At 34.3% G+C, this 15,503-nt stretch overlaps 1 pseudogene; it reads left to right on the top strand.

Annotated features, from left to right (window-relative positions):
• The first annotated feature begins 1,776 nt into the window (after positions 1-1,776).
• On the top strand, positions 1,777-6,045 carry LOC125934035 (40S ribosomal protein S29-like; annotated as a pseudogene).
• The last annotated feature ends 9,458 nt before the right edge of the window (positions 6,046-15,503 follow it).

Genomic DNA, 15,503 nt, shown 5'->3' with positions numbered 1-15,503 from the left:
CTCTTCACAATCCTAGTCAGAAAAAAAAAAATCCTACATCTGAATTTCCCAACTTGGAAAGTGGCATAGTGGCCATGTTTCCAAGTTTTCATCTCTCTCTGTTTAGTTTTTTATCCTCTCAGTTAAATGTTGTCAAGTACCAAGGATTAGCTATTTAAAAATGTAATAGAAATAAAGGGAAAATTTTAAAAAAATTCATCCCTGTTAATTAAAAATTTGTAATTTTAAACTACAAAAAATGGCTTAAAGGTAGTTATATAGAAAGAGAGAGAAGAGAGAGAAAACAATTAGTGGCTTTTTGCATTCAGATCTGTGTCTGGAAATCTTAGTCAGAAGTAGAAAAATTGGCTATATGATCCAAAACTTTTGGAAAAGTTGAATTATTTACGATGCTATCTGTTTCTAGATAATCCCAAAGACTCTCAGCTTTATATTTGCAAGCATTGAGGACATCCAGGTCATGGAAGTTGATATATTGTGAGTTTGGAAATGTAAATCCAACAATATGTGCTTTCAAAGATAACTACTGGGTTAGTAGGCTCTGATATGGTCTTTTTCCAATGAAGTACAAGACCTTATGTTGTTTTTGAGGTTTTCCTTCAGTAAATATGCCTAGACCTGTTAGTTATAAACTTTTGTATATTGCAATAAACCTTTACAAGATGGCAGTCCATTATTGGACATGTAATTGCCAGCCTCGCAAGGTGAGAGTTGAGAGAATGATAACCTATGATTTCTGGCCAGTGAATTTTTAATGGCCAAGGAAGTTAAGAATACCTTAGGTCATGGCAGCTCATCCTTCAAATAATTGTCCAAGCTTTATTTGTTCTTTTATTTTTCACTACTGATGCAGGATGATAAAGATGATGGAGTTTCTGCATGATGAGCAGTACCATGTATAGCTCTTTGATTACAGTTATTGTAAAATAGCTCTAGATAAAAAGCTTAGTAATATACCAAGTTGAATATACAAAGTCTAGAAGGCTGATTGTTGTTCTTTGTTTTGTTTCATCTTGTTTATTTTCTAGTTATTAATGCATTTGCCGTTTGGCAGAGAAAACCTTATGGCCATCTGAAAATATATGGACGATAGTAAACATATATCCATATCTACTTGAAAGAAGCTATTAATTTGTAAATATCAAGTAGATATTGAAACTTTTGCCCTTGTTCATGCCTACATTTTGCAGGTTTGCCTGGATTACAAATTTGGAATATGGGACATGTGCCAGAAACATCCTAAGCAGTTTTGAGTGAAATGATCCTAGTTGTAGTGATTTTAAGGTATCAGCCAATTTATCTTTGCTTTTGTGTTCAAACTGAATAACTATGTTAATAAATTATGTTATCTAACTATCTTAACAAATTATTGTAATCAATAGTTATTATGTAAGTGAGACTATATAATAAACAAAATAGACATGAACAGGCATTTATAGCAATTTAATTTATATTAAAAACCAAACTGATTGTCATTAGTTGTATTTGATAGTCAAGTATATTGAGTCTAGGAAAAAAACATTTTGTAGAGTTATTATGCAAGCCTTTCTGCTTATACATAAGTATTTTTTAATGTGAGGACTTCAATATATCTTTGTGGGAGAACAATTCAACTCATAAAAGTACACCCTCGGTCCTTCCCTAAATTAATATCTTTCCTAGGTACAAAATAAGTTCATCTCATCCTGACACCCTCAAAGGGATTAATGCATTCCATTGTCAACTCAAAGTCCCAAGTCTCAGCTAAATAATCAACTCAACTAATCTAATTTAGTTATGAGTGAGAATTCAGGTATGGTTCATACAGAGAGAAAATTCATTGTTATCTATGGACTTGTGAAATTAGAAAACAAGTTATACACTTATAGAATAGAATACATTGTTGGGATGGTCATAGGATTGACATTTCCATTCCAAAAATATAGAAGTAGAAGAAAAAGAGGTCTCAAGTCCCAGGCAAGTCCAAAAACAAGCAGGGAAAATTCAATAAGTTATCAAGGTTTGAAAATAATCCTGGACAGGAGACTTTTGTAGTTCTCCTCAATTTTCTCCACCTGCACTGCATGTCATCTCACTGACCCTGGCCCAGTGTCATTCTGTGGGGAAAACATGGAAATTAAAGAGCTACCAAGTTTCTTGGTCTTTTCTTCTTACCTGCACTATTGCAATACAGATGGTCCCCGACTTAACAAGGGTTCGACATACAATTTTTCAACTTTATACTGGTGCAAAAGTGATACACATTCTGTAGACATCATAATTGGAAATCTGAATTTTTCTCTTTTCCTGGACTGGTGATATGTGGTATGATCCTCTCTTGTGATGCTGGGCAGCAGCTCCCAGTCAGCCACATGATCACAAGGGTAAATACATGATATACTTACAACCATTCTGTTTTTCTCTTTCAGTACACTATCCAATATATTAAATGAGATATTCAATAGCTTATTATAAAATATGCTTTATGGGGGTGCCTGGGTAGCTCAGTCGGTGAAGCTTCCGACTTCAGCTCAGGTCATGATCTTACAGTTCGTGAGTTCAAGCCCCGCATCTGGCTCTGTGCTGTCAGCTCAGAGCCTGGAGCCTGCTTCAGATTCTGTGTCTCCTTCTCTCTCTGCCCCTCCCCCACTTGTGCTCTGTCTCTCTCTGCCTCTCAAATAAATAAATGTAAAAAAAAAATAAAAAAAATAAAAAAAATAAAATAAAATATGCTTTATGTTACAGGAATTTGCACAACTGCAGGTCAGTGTAACTGTTCTGAGCACATTTAAGGTAGTCTGGGCTAAGTTGTGATATTTGGTAGGTTAGGTGTATTAAATGCATTTTTGACTTAACGATATTTTCACATTATGATGGGTAAAGCATAACCTCATCGTAAGTCAAGGAAAACCTGTATTTGTATAATAGCTTGATTATTACTTTTAGTTTGGCTCACTGCCCCAGTTGGCCACCTTGACACCTGGCAGCTTAACAGCTGGCATAAAGCAGAGTAGTTTTACTTTCAGGCTTGCTGTCTTCATGTTTATGTCACAGAAAAAGTATTTTCACTTCAGTGCCCTGGTAAGAGACAGAAATATAAGGGAAAGTTTAAGAAAAAACAGGATCCATCAACAAACTATGATTCTTTAATTGCAAGTCCTTTTCCAAGTTCACCATGAAACAGGTAATCTTTTTCTGTTTCATCTACCGTAGACTTTGCCTAATATTTTGTTTGTTAAAAGTAAACACTGAAAAATTTATAAGAGTTGTTGAAAAGTTGAAAAGTTACATATTAAATTCTGAATCCCTGACAACAGCATTCTATGTTTCCTCTAGCTAAAATTAACTATACTTATTTTGCTTCTCCATAGATATGCTCTCAAAATATTCAAAGAAAGGTTTTTCATATAATTATTTTTGGTTTTGTTTATGTGTGATTGTGTATGCATGAATGCTTACATCTGTATGTTCATGTGAACAAGAAGATATACAGACAATAAACACAAAAGGGCTATATATAGAAATTTCCAGATTTATATTTTTAAATAACTAAGATTAATATATTAGAGGAGGGAAACAGCTAGATTGATTATTTCAAGTTGGGACAGGAAATAAATATTATATGGCAGATCTGAATAAAATACAAATTGAAAAATATGCTTATCAAAATTAAAAACTCAATGAGTAGACTAGATACCAGATTTAATAACTGAAGAAAATTGGTGAATTGAAGACAGATCAGAAGAAAGGAAAAAGATAAGAGAACACCTAAAAAAAGTCATAAAATACATCAATCATACATTTTCAAACCCTCACAAACCCTGGGAAAATGAAGGGAGATCTATAAAGCAGCCAGAAAGATGGGGAATGGATCTATTTTATCTTATCTTCAAAGAAGAACAATCACACTTATACACAGAGAAGCAATAATCACACGTTGTAATTAAGAGTAACAGTTGACTTTTAAGCAAAAAATTTGAAAGCTGTAAGTATTCATTAATAATAGAAAACCAAAAGGGGGCCTGGGTGGCTCAGTCAGTTAAGTGCCTGACTTCGGCTCAGGTCATGATCTCACGGTTCCTGGGTTAGAGACCCATGACAGGCTTTGTGCTGACAGCTCAGAACCTGGAGCTTGCTTCAGATATCGTGTCTCCTTCTCTCTCTGCCCCTCCCCCACTCACTCTCTGTCTCTCAAAAATGAATAAACATTAAAAAAAATTAAAAAATAATAGAAAACCAAGTGCAAATGAAGAAGGTATTTTGTCCCAAGTACAAGCAGTAAGAGGGTCCACTATAATCAATTTAATTTTTTTGTAATGTTTATTTTTGTGTGTGTGAGAGAGAGAGAGAGAGAGACTGTGAGTAAGGGAAGGGCAGAGAGAAGAGGGAGACAGATTCCGAAGCAGGCTCCAGTCTCTGAACTGTCAGCACAGAGCCCGAGGCAGGGCTCGAACTCATGAACCGTGAGATCGTGACCTGAGCCAAAGTTGGCCACTTAACCAACTAAGCCATCTAGGCGCCCCTGTAATTAATTTAAATACATAATAAAACTGAGTAGAAATGAGCCTGCTTTGTATTATGCACTGGCATTTCTAAATAGCATCAATGATAAAGCATACCTTCCTACCTTCGTTGGTTATTTGGATCCTCCCCACTGTTTCAAAATACTGCAAAAAAATGTATTGGTTTAGAATTATAAGCTCCATAAAAATCCTCTTCAAGAATGAAGGTGGATACCTAGGCATTTTTGAAGATTCCCCTTGTGTCCTACAAACTTCCTAACCACACTTATTAGTTATGACAGCTTTATTTCTTTGTTTTAATTTCTTTCTTTCATTGCTTTGTCTTACTGTGCTGGTTAAATCTTCCAATAAAATGCTGAAGAGAAATAGTAGATGGACACCCTTGCCTATTCCTTGATTTTAGGTGGAAAAGTGTCAGTCTTTTACCATTAAATATAATGTTAGCTGCCTTGTAATAGTTTGAAGAAGTTTCCTTCTAAGAATGGATTTAAAACAAAATAAAACCAAACCAAACATCTGACAATACCAAATGTTGGCAAGGATGTACTGGTCACACATTTCAATGTGCATACCCCCTTTGGAAAGTTTTTTTGGAAGCATCTAGTGATGCTGAAAACAATTTCTAAACCAAATTGTACTCACATATGTACCAAAATATACCTACAACAATATCAGTAGCAATATTATTTGTGAAAGTTCCAAGCTGGAAAATTGAAATATCAATCCATAAGTTGCAATTAATTGGGATATATTTACCCAAATGAATAACACACAGAAATTAAAATGGCATAGCTAAAGCTACAGTCAATGGCATTCAGAAATCCCATAAAAGTAATGCTGAGCAAAAGAAGCAAAACCTGAAAGACTACATATAATACAATTAACTTATATAAATTTAACACATAAGCAAAACCACTCTGGATTGATTTGTTAGAAATAATAGTGCTTAACTTTGGGTATGAAGGCAGCTTTTGACATACTGGTTATGTTCGCTTACTCACTTGGATTATTTAAAATATACAAATCTCGGGGCTCCTGGGTGGCTCAGTGAGTTGGACATCCGACTTCGGCTCAGGTCATGATCTCGCGGTCTGTGAGTTCGAGCTCTGCATTGGGCTCTGTGCTGATAGCTCGGAGTCTGGAGCCTGCTTCGGATTCTATGTCTCTCTCTCTCTCTGCCCCTCCCCTGCTCATACTCTGTCTCTCTCTGTCTGTCAAAAATAAGTAAACATTAAAAAAAATTTAAATATACAAACCTCTCTGCATACATGTTTTGCTAAGTTGAAAAAAATAAGAAAATTTGTGCAAATAGAAATATGCTATAATACAATTTGGGCCACCTTTAGCTTCTTTGCATCTGAGAATGAAACATAGGTCACCAGGACTTCTACTGGTGCCATCCAAGGAAATTTGGCCAGGGTTCTCATGGTTGTACTGTCTGCTCAAACCGGCATGGTCTGATCCAGAAAAAAAGTGCCACAGTATGTGCCATCAGTTCTTCTGTCAGTACACAAAGGATGTAGACTTCATTAAGTTGAATTAGGAGAACTTCCTTGAATGGGTCATCCAAGATACTTATTTCAAATGTAGAATTCCAAGATACCTACCTTAATGCTAAATCATTGTACATAAAGTTAAAATACCTCAAGTATTAAATAAATAAATAAATAAATAAATAAATAAATAAATAAAAGAAATTTGGACCTATAAACCAACATCTATTTCCCCCTCTATCTTCCTGCAATTAGTTCAAGAACATTGAGTTCAAAAACATGCAGTAAAGGGAGGATCAAAATGAATTTAGAACAACAGAATAATTAGCTTTGTGTTTCAAATTCGATTTTTACACTTAAGGCACGGACAATAACTTCAAAATGAAAGACTTCATCTTCAAGACTCTGCTATTTTAAAGAACGAAAGGCAAAGTTTGGAAGGACACCAAGCTTAATATGTTTGTCATTAAAAGAAACAGGAACAGAGAACAGAGAACAGAGAAGGACTGCATTTCCTTTCTCCCACAGTCTTGTTAAAGATTACCCATATGTGTACCTTTCTAATGGGGGATATGCTCAATCAAACCCATAAAGAAATCCACTATATAAGAACAGTAAACTAGCTTTAATGGAGAAATGGTAGTAAGAATAAGCACCTCAGCATAAGGCTTAAGTGTAAGACTTGAGAAACCCTCTCCCGCTAAGTATCTTGGAACCAACCCAAGAAAGAGTTTTGGAAAGAATTTCAGTTTGCATCATTTCTTAGTTTTATCTGAATATTTGTAAAGTACTATATATGACAAAGAGCAAGCAGACCTGAAAAACACTTGGCACTTGAAAAAATCTAAATTTCCTAGGTGGCTAGGATGTTCATGGGTCTAAACTCTTATCAGATGGAACAAAGAAAGAAGCTTATGATAAATAACAAGATGAGATAAAGTGTGTTTCTGAAAATGCTTGCAGATGAATAGACCAAATTAGCTCCTACTACCTATTCCACACCAAAATCTGGATGCTACATAAGGCACTATGTCAACTGGACTTTAGAAGTCATAGGAGAAATAATATGTAGAAGACAGAGCCCTGTATTTATTAGGTTAATTGAAAAATTGAAAAATTTTTGAAAAATTATTCAATTGAAAATTGAAAAACTGAAAAATTATTGAATTTTGAAAAATTGTTTCAAATTATTGAAAAATTATTCACTTCATTAACATTATCTCAAATGATTAAGTTATGCTACTGGGACCAGAAGATTAGGGCATGAGATAATATTTTGTTTGTTTTCTAGAAAAAAAAATTGTAACTTTACACACTTCATTTTTAATTATGAAATTTTATCTGGCTCCTCATTAAATAATGATTATTTGTTTAATATCTTGTACTTAGTGGACTCCTATAGCCAGAGAAGCTCAAAGGTCCTATAGAGTCCAATGATTTTTAAAAGGAACTAAGGCTGGGTGTGCCTGGGTGGCTCAGTCGGTTAAGCGTCCGACTTCGGCTCAGGTCATGATCTCACGGTCCGTGGGTTTGAGCCCCGCATCGGGCTCTGTGCTGACAGCTCAGAGCCTGGAGCCTGCTTCGGATTCTGTGTCTCCCTCTCTCTCTGACCCTCCCCCGTTCATGCTCTGTCTCTCTCTGTCTCAAAAATAAATAAAACATTAAAAAAAAAATTTAAAAGGAACTAAGGCTGAATTTACTGAGGGGAAAAAATTACCCTACCATCATCCATACATTTCAAAAGAGATCTTCTCCAGTTTCCAAATTGTAGTCACTTAAGCCTTTTAGCTAATTTACTTGTGTCTTTGTTCCTCTGCTCATTGTATGATCTTAGTCATAAATAGATTTTAAAATTTAAATTTTCTATTCAAATTAATGATTGACATTTAACTTACCAAAATTTTAGCAAAGTATCTCATGTTCAGCCTATTCAAATCATCCAAAATATGTCCTGATAGTTTCACAATTTATTTCTTAAAAATTTCCTGAGAAAGAAACAGGAGAGTGTTTTCACATCAAAGTATCTACTGCTCATGTCAAAACTATCAACTGAAATATTTTCAGGTAATATGCTTCAGAGTTTATTGATATATACCTATACTGTAGAGAAAAATAAGGTGAATATAATGCTTTGACACCTCTTAAATAACACACGTTTTGGCCACTTGATGTTTTGCTAAATCTAATGCAAGTCTTGGAAAATCATAATATTTTGAATTATTTACCATCTATATGATAAAGAAGATTTCACATGTGGATTTCTGAGTGATTTTAGTTATAAAATAACTGACAAATAAATGACCAGTAGGAAGACATAAGTAGTAGCTAATTGACTAAGGTAAATAAATATAATCAACTTTGATGCCATTTGCAGATAACCAATGAAACAAAGTATTTTGTATCAAACTGCTATACATTAACCTGGAATAACATAATGAAAGTTAATAAGGTGGGAATAGTAACTAACTGGAATATCAAAAACTTCAAGCCTGAATGTAGATATCTAAGTAAACTCACAAGTAGGAAAATAGAAATATTTGAGTCTTTGAATGCCAGTTTAATATACTTGACATTAAGCATAAAATGAATGTTTTTCTTTACAAATCATAACCTAACAACACACACTTATAGAAGAAATGTCAGAGGGCACTATGGCTTTTTATATCCACACTTTAATAAGATAATAAATATAATATATCCTATAATAGAGTAGAAGAGGTCTTATCCAGCCATATATCTTTAGAAATACTTTTAAATTTTTATTGTAACAAAAGTAATGAGTGAAACTGGTAGTGTGGACTCATCTTACTTAGGTTTTATTTTCAGCATTTTCTGAAAAAAATTTATTAAAAAAGGAATAATGAAAGTCAACAAGAATGATTTTTTTGAAAATTGCTAACTATAACGTACTGTGGAAAATATACTGTAGAAATATTTGACTTAATATGACTTAAAATGAAATTGTAATTACTATGACCAAATAAAAGAACAATGATTGTGTCAAATCCATGGGGGAAAAGGCTATAATAAAAAAGGAAAATGTTTTTTCAAGGGGAGAATAATAATATTAAGTTTACATGCTATTAAATTAGATAGGAAGGATAAAGTAGATTAACTATTAAAGAATTAGAACAAGGCATATGCAAATATAGAGTTGATTTACAGAATGGACTGATAAAGTTTTGTCTTCATCCCTGAGGATGTCTGGGGGTCCAGTTTTTAACTATTTGCTAAGATACGGGCCTCAGGATCTTTGTTTTGGTGTTCAAGGTTCAAATATCCCCCGGTGATATGTTTCATTACTAATGGTTTGCTGCAGGCCTAACTGCTTTGATGAACTTAGCTGTATCAAGTAACCAAGGGACTGTAGTTTCCTGAGAGCTTCTACAATTCTTGGTCTTAGTCCTCAGTGCTTGCCAGCACTCTATTCCTCTTGTAAAACTGTCACTTTGCTTTTAAATAAAAGCTTTTTGTGAGTATATGCTAGAAAGTCCAGGGAATCTTTTCAAATATCTAAGGAAATCTTTGCAGCATATAAGAGCAAATAACCAATGAATCAGAGGGAAGACAAAGTAACAACAGAAGATCTCAATAATTCAAAAAGAAGACAATATAGAAAGAGTAAACTGTAAATCAGAAAAAGGGCAAAACAAAGAATGCAGATAGCAAATGCTAGATACTCCTCCAGATATTAAAATAATCATTGTAAATGTAAATATGTGGAAACACAGCTAAATACACTTCAGATTCTTGTTGTTTACTTATCTTTTTGTTTTAAACGTTGCTTAAAAACCTTTCCAGAGGTGCCTGGATGGCTCAGTCAGTTGAGCGTCTGACTTTGGGTCAGGTCATGATCTCACTATTTGTGGGTTTGAGCCCCACGTGGGGTTCTGTGCTGACAGCTCAGAGCCTGGAGCTTTCTTCAGATTCTGTGTCTCCCTCTCTCTCTGCCCCTCCCCCTCTTGCACTCTATCTCTGTCTCTCAAAAATAAATAAATGTTAAAAAAAATTAAAAAAAAAACTTTCCAAATGCTTAAATTTCATTTGAAACAGATATTTTAGAATAAAAATATTTTGTCTTTAAAATAAAATTAAATGTATTTACAATATATTTTTCTTTGGTTAATGCTGGAATGTTGGCCTAAAAAGGGACAGTCAACATGTTTTCTCAACCCACAGCTTTACCATCTATGATTATAGCTGCTGAAAAAGATGAGTTTGACATTTCAGTGAGTATTCTGACTCATGAACAAGGAAGCTAGTCCAAATAAACTGGGTCAGCTGTAACTAAGAAAGGAAAATATGACAAAGACCATCTATCTCTCAGCTTTATGTTAATCATTTGACTCATTGTTTCTTATACCACAGACATTTTAAATAGTATTATGTGCCATTTAAAATATGGCATCATTTTGAAACCAATCACTCTGAGTTTAAAGGAAAAAAAATACTTGAATCTTTTAAAGGTAAACATGATGATCTTTTCTAGAACTGAAAGTCATTTGAAAAAGTCATGGAGTCTCTCACAGGGTAAATCTTTGTATTTCATTGGTTGGATAAGGGTACATGATGGCTGGGAAATTGAAAAGGCCTTGTGTAGTTGACATTAGTAAATGCCTGCCAGATGAAAAGCTAGTAAAAAAAGTCTTGCCAATATACTTTTAAATGATAGAGTAAATCTTAAAACTTCAGTGAAACAAAGTTTTTAGCTGAAAACATGAAGACTGAGTTAGCATCTTGTCTTCAGGTTGTACTTTTGACTTACAAATGCACATACAGATGTGACTATACTTAACTTTTTGCCGACATCAGTTGAGAATAAGTGCAAACTAACCATCATAAAAGATAATTTATGGAAATGCTTGGAAAAAAATACCAATATTACTGAAATATGCAAAGTGCTGAAAAACCCTTTTGAATGGTCATTTTTTTATCTTGAAATAATTGTATTGATGTTTGCACTTTTGATGCAGAAAAGATAGTAAGTAACACTTCTGGTTTCTTATCAAGATATACACACCAAACTATACCAATAGTGATCTTTCTTCATCATTATACACAGTTTAAAAAATGTCAGTTTCAAGCAAGTATTAGAATTGCAGAAACTTGTAGTACCTTTCGAACATTTCAAGTTTCTCTGATAGTAAGATGGAGATATTATTAATTCCAATTTTTTAATATGAAAAATAAAATGTGTCAATATTAGGAAGATCTGTAGAATTCATTGAACAAATATGATACAAAATCAAATATGGGTAAAATACCCATTCAAAGGTAAACTAATATTACAATACAAAAGTGTAAAAGATTCATTGATATGGATTCAGATTCTACATTATGATTAATTTTTAAGAAACTACCACTGGTCAAGATGGAATATAGTATCAAAAATAGCTACAATTATCTGAAAAAGACTACTAAAATACTTCTATTTTTTTCCAACATAATTTTTGTGTGAGGCCAACTTTTCCTTATATTCTTCAAGAAGAAAAACTTATTGCAAGAGATTGAATGCAAGAATAGAAATGATAGTCCAGATCTTTTCTGTTAAGGTGTAAACCAATGGTATTCTTCTAATTACTTATTTAGGATAATATTATTTTCAATAAAATGCATTAACATATAATAGTATCTTATTATAATTGTTATTATTATTAAGTAAATTGATAAGCAAGTATTTTGAAATATCTTAATTTTAATTTCTAAGAGTATTGACAAATATCGACCATATAAAATATTTGAGGAGATTTTTAATCATTTTTAAAATTATACAGATGGGCTAGGATCAAAAAGATTGGTACTTGAACTTGTTAACAGAGATCAATATATAAGAATGTTCAAAAAAGGAATTACTATTGTAACAGATTGTAAACAATTAAATACATTTTAAGTAATAAATGGGCAAAAGAATTATGTTGTATTAATTTATGGTACTTATTTTATCATATGACTATTTACAGAAAAATTTAAATTTAATAAACTGTGATCACAATGCAAATCCTCTAACATGAGCTCATATGAAATTTTAGCCCTGCATGGCTATAGGACAGCTCTGATTTTTTTTTCTTGAAAGGCATATTTATCTCTCTACTATGTTGGTTCTAGGTTATTCTCTGTCTCCACAACAGAATATGAATCCCTCCTTTAATTTTAAATCTTTCTGATGTTAATGTTGATAAATTTTAGAGTGTAAAGACACTCTCCTTCTATGTTCTCAGTTACTAAGATCTGATTTGTCCTGATCTGATGCTGCTCTGATATTGCACACTTTAGATATTAAAGAATTTCACACTCCCCCACTGAGATTTGGACAAGGTGCTCTTTTCAACTTTTCAATAACTTTTCAACTTTTCAATAACTATAACATTTACAGGGACTTTAAAGATCTTTTGGATAAATATATATAATATATATATTATAATATATAATATAATAGGTATATTTTCAGGTTTCATTCATATATGTGTGTATTAATATATGAGAACATATGTATATGTGTGTATGACATATACACATATATATATGTCTATAACATATGCATATATATATATATATGTTATAGACATGTATATAACTAACTGAAAACTGAAAATGTCCTTTTCAATTGTCAACATATCTTGACTTTCTGTTATATCCACTGTGAACTCTAGACATTATTTAAGTTACAGATTAAAAGGATTTTGCTTTACTGTCATTTAAATTATTTTGAAATATAAAGACAATTCTGTACACTGCATTTAGAAAGAACTTCAAATAAAGTAATTCTATGTCCACTGAAAAAATACAAATAGTATTCTAATTTCAGAACCACTGATTCTTTTTTTAATCATAGGCATTTTATTCCAAATATAGTATAGTCTTATACAGATTTGATTTCAAAATAAGAATGTAATATTAACAAGACACTGAGTCGGGCTGCAGAATGACTCATCGAAAAATATTATTGTTGAAAATGAATTTGTTTTTAACAGAAACGTTGATAAGTGTTCTTTAGATTTTTTAACCTTTGATATGCAATATTTTTATAGAAAATTTGTTAATTTTTTATATAAGGAGCATCTTTATAAAATAAAATTCAGCATAATATAATGACAAACAGAGAAATATAAAATATAAAGAAAATTTGATATGACTTTTTTTATTGAATTCAGAGAGTGCTAGGGACATTCAATCAAATGGTTTTGCATTCTGGTGACATAGCTTTTAAATAAAATTTCAGTGGACATAATAAATATATTTCTCAAATTTTTCTCTATTTTTTTAAAGTCAGGGAATTTTTAATATTTTATCCATGAATAAAAAATGCATTTTAGTTTTTAAATTACACTAAAATCAAACAATCTATTAAGTTCTGATCCTGTCAGTTGGTACTTATTAGACCATGGAAAGGAGAAAACACATAAGAGGGAAATCACAACTTGAAACATTAACCACAGAATTAGAGCTCAAAAAAGTAGCAATGTCCCCTCTCATGTTTCTCCACAGCTTTTTGACATAATGCCCCAATACTATACCACAGTCAGCCTCAGACTCTAATAACGTTAATAACTGTATTGATTCCTTGACATTTGTAATTTGTTGTGCAAACTATTTGTCTTCTACTCCAAATGCCTTTATATTACCTTATTCCTTTTTAAAAATTTTTTCACTTCCTATTTAAGCTTTCTGGTTATAAAAGTAGTGTGTATTCACTATAAGAAAATAAACAAATATTACTATAACCCAACACACGAGGTAAAACCTAAATAAATTATAATGCATATGGCTTCAGGCATAGAATAGAAGGTTTAAGATGAATAGCTCAGGAGCTTGATTCCCTGGTTTCAAACCCTCTCTTTGCTAGTCTTTAATGTGTATTCTAGAACAAGGTCAATAAGCTTTCTGGGTTTCAGTTTCTACGGGAATTAAATGGTACAGATCTCATAGGGCTGATGTAAGACTTAAAATAATTAACAATTTATTAGTAATAGTGACCTCATAAGTCTGAAGATGTCTAAGATTAAATTTATCTGTTGTAAAGATGAAATTAACCTGAGAGTACTATTTAACATCCATTATACATTTGCTTTATAGAGTAGCAGTAAAATGGTGTGCTGTTACCACTCTATCTCATATTATGTATATTTAGCAACTGCTGTTTCATTTAGCATAAACATCTCCCTATACAGTAAATATTTCTCCATGTACAGTAAAAATTGTGGGTAACTTGTTCTGCAAGTGTTCCGCAAGAGCAGCAAAACTTTCTAATAAATTTTAACTCGATAAATGAGAGATGTCTTGCAATATAAGTAGTACCTGACACCAAATGTCACATGATCACAACTGAGCCAATGGTTCTTGAAATTCAGTTTGATACACAAGTGCTTTGACTTACAAGCACGTTTCCAGAACGATTTATTCTCCCCAACCAAAGTTTTACTATATTCATAATTATTGCTTTTTAAAAATAAATCTCGAGGTTCCGGAAGATGGCGGCGTAGGAGGACGCGGGGCTCACAACGCGTCCTGCCGATCACTTAGATTCCACCTACACCTGCCTAAAGAACCCAGAAAACCGCCAGAGGATTAGCAGAAGGGAGTCTCCGGAGTCAAGCGCAGACTAGAGGCCCACGGAAGAGGGTAGGAAGGGCGGCGAGGCGGTGCGCGCTCCACGGACTGGCGGGAGGGAGCCGGGGCGGAGGGGCGGCTCGCCGGCCAAGCAGAGCCCCCGAGTCTGGCTGGCAAAAGCGGAGGGGCCGGACAGACTGTGTTCCGACAGCAAGCGCGACTTAGCGTCTGGGAGGTCATAAGTTAACAGCTCTGCTCAGAAAGCGGGAAGGCTGGAGGACAAAGGGAGGGAGAGCTGCTGAGCCCCCGGACGGCAGCGCTCAGCTTGGCGGGGAACAAAGGCGCCAGCGCCATCTCCCCAGCCCATCCCCCAGCCAAAATCCCAAAGGGAACCAGTTCCTGCCAGGGAACTTGCTCGCTCCGCACAAACACCCAACTCTGTGCTTCTGCGGAGCCAAACCTCCGGCAGCGGATCTGACTCCCTCCCGCTGCCACAGGGCTCCTCCTGGAGTGGATCACCTAAGGAGAAGCGAGCTAAGCCTGCCCCTCCACCCCCCGTGCACCTTGCCTACCCACCCCAGCTAATACTCCAGATCCCCAGCAACACAAGCCTGGCAGTGTGCAAGTAGCCCAGACGGGACACGCCACCCCACAGTGAATCCCGCCCCTAGGAGAGGGGAAGAGAAGGCACACACCAGTCTGACTGTGGCCCCAGCAGTGGGCTGGGGGCAGACATCGGGTCGGACTGCGGCCCCGCCCACTAACTCCAGTTACACACCACAGCACAGGGGAAGTGCACTGCAGGTCCTCACCACGCAAGGGACTATCCAAAATGACCAAACGGAAGAATTCCCCTCGGAAGAATCTCCAGGAAATAACAACAGCTAATGAACTGATCAAAAAGGATTTAAATAATATAACAGAAAGTGAATTTAGAATAATAGTCATAAAATTAATCGCT

This window comes from Panthera uncia, assembly GCF_023721935.1.
Source record: "Panthera uncia isolate 11264 chromosome A1 unlocalized genomic scaffold, Puncia_PCG_1.0 HiC_scaffold_16, whole genome shotgun sequence".
Lineage (NCBI taxonomy): Eukaryota > Metazoa > Chordata > Mammalia > Carnivora > Felidae > Panthera > Panthera uncia.
The sequence above is the reverse complement of the archived record's forward strand: the minus strand, read 5'-3'. Positions and strand labels throughout refer to the sequence as shown.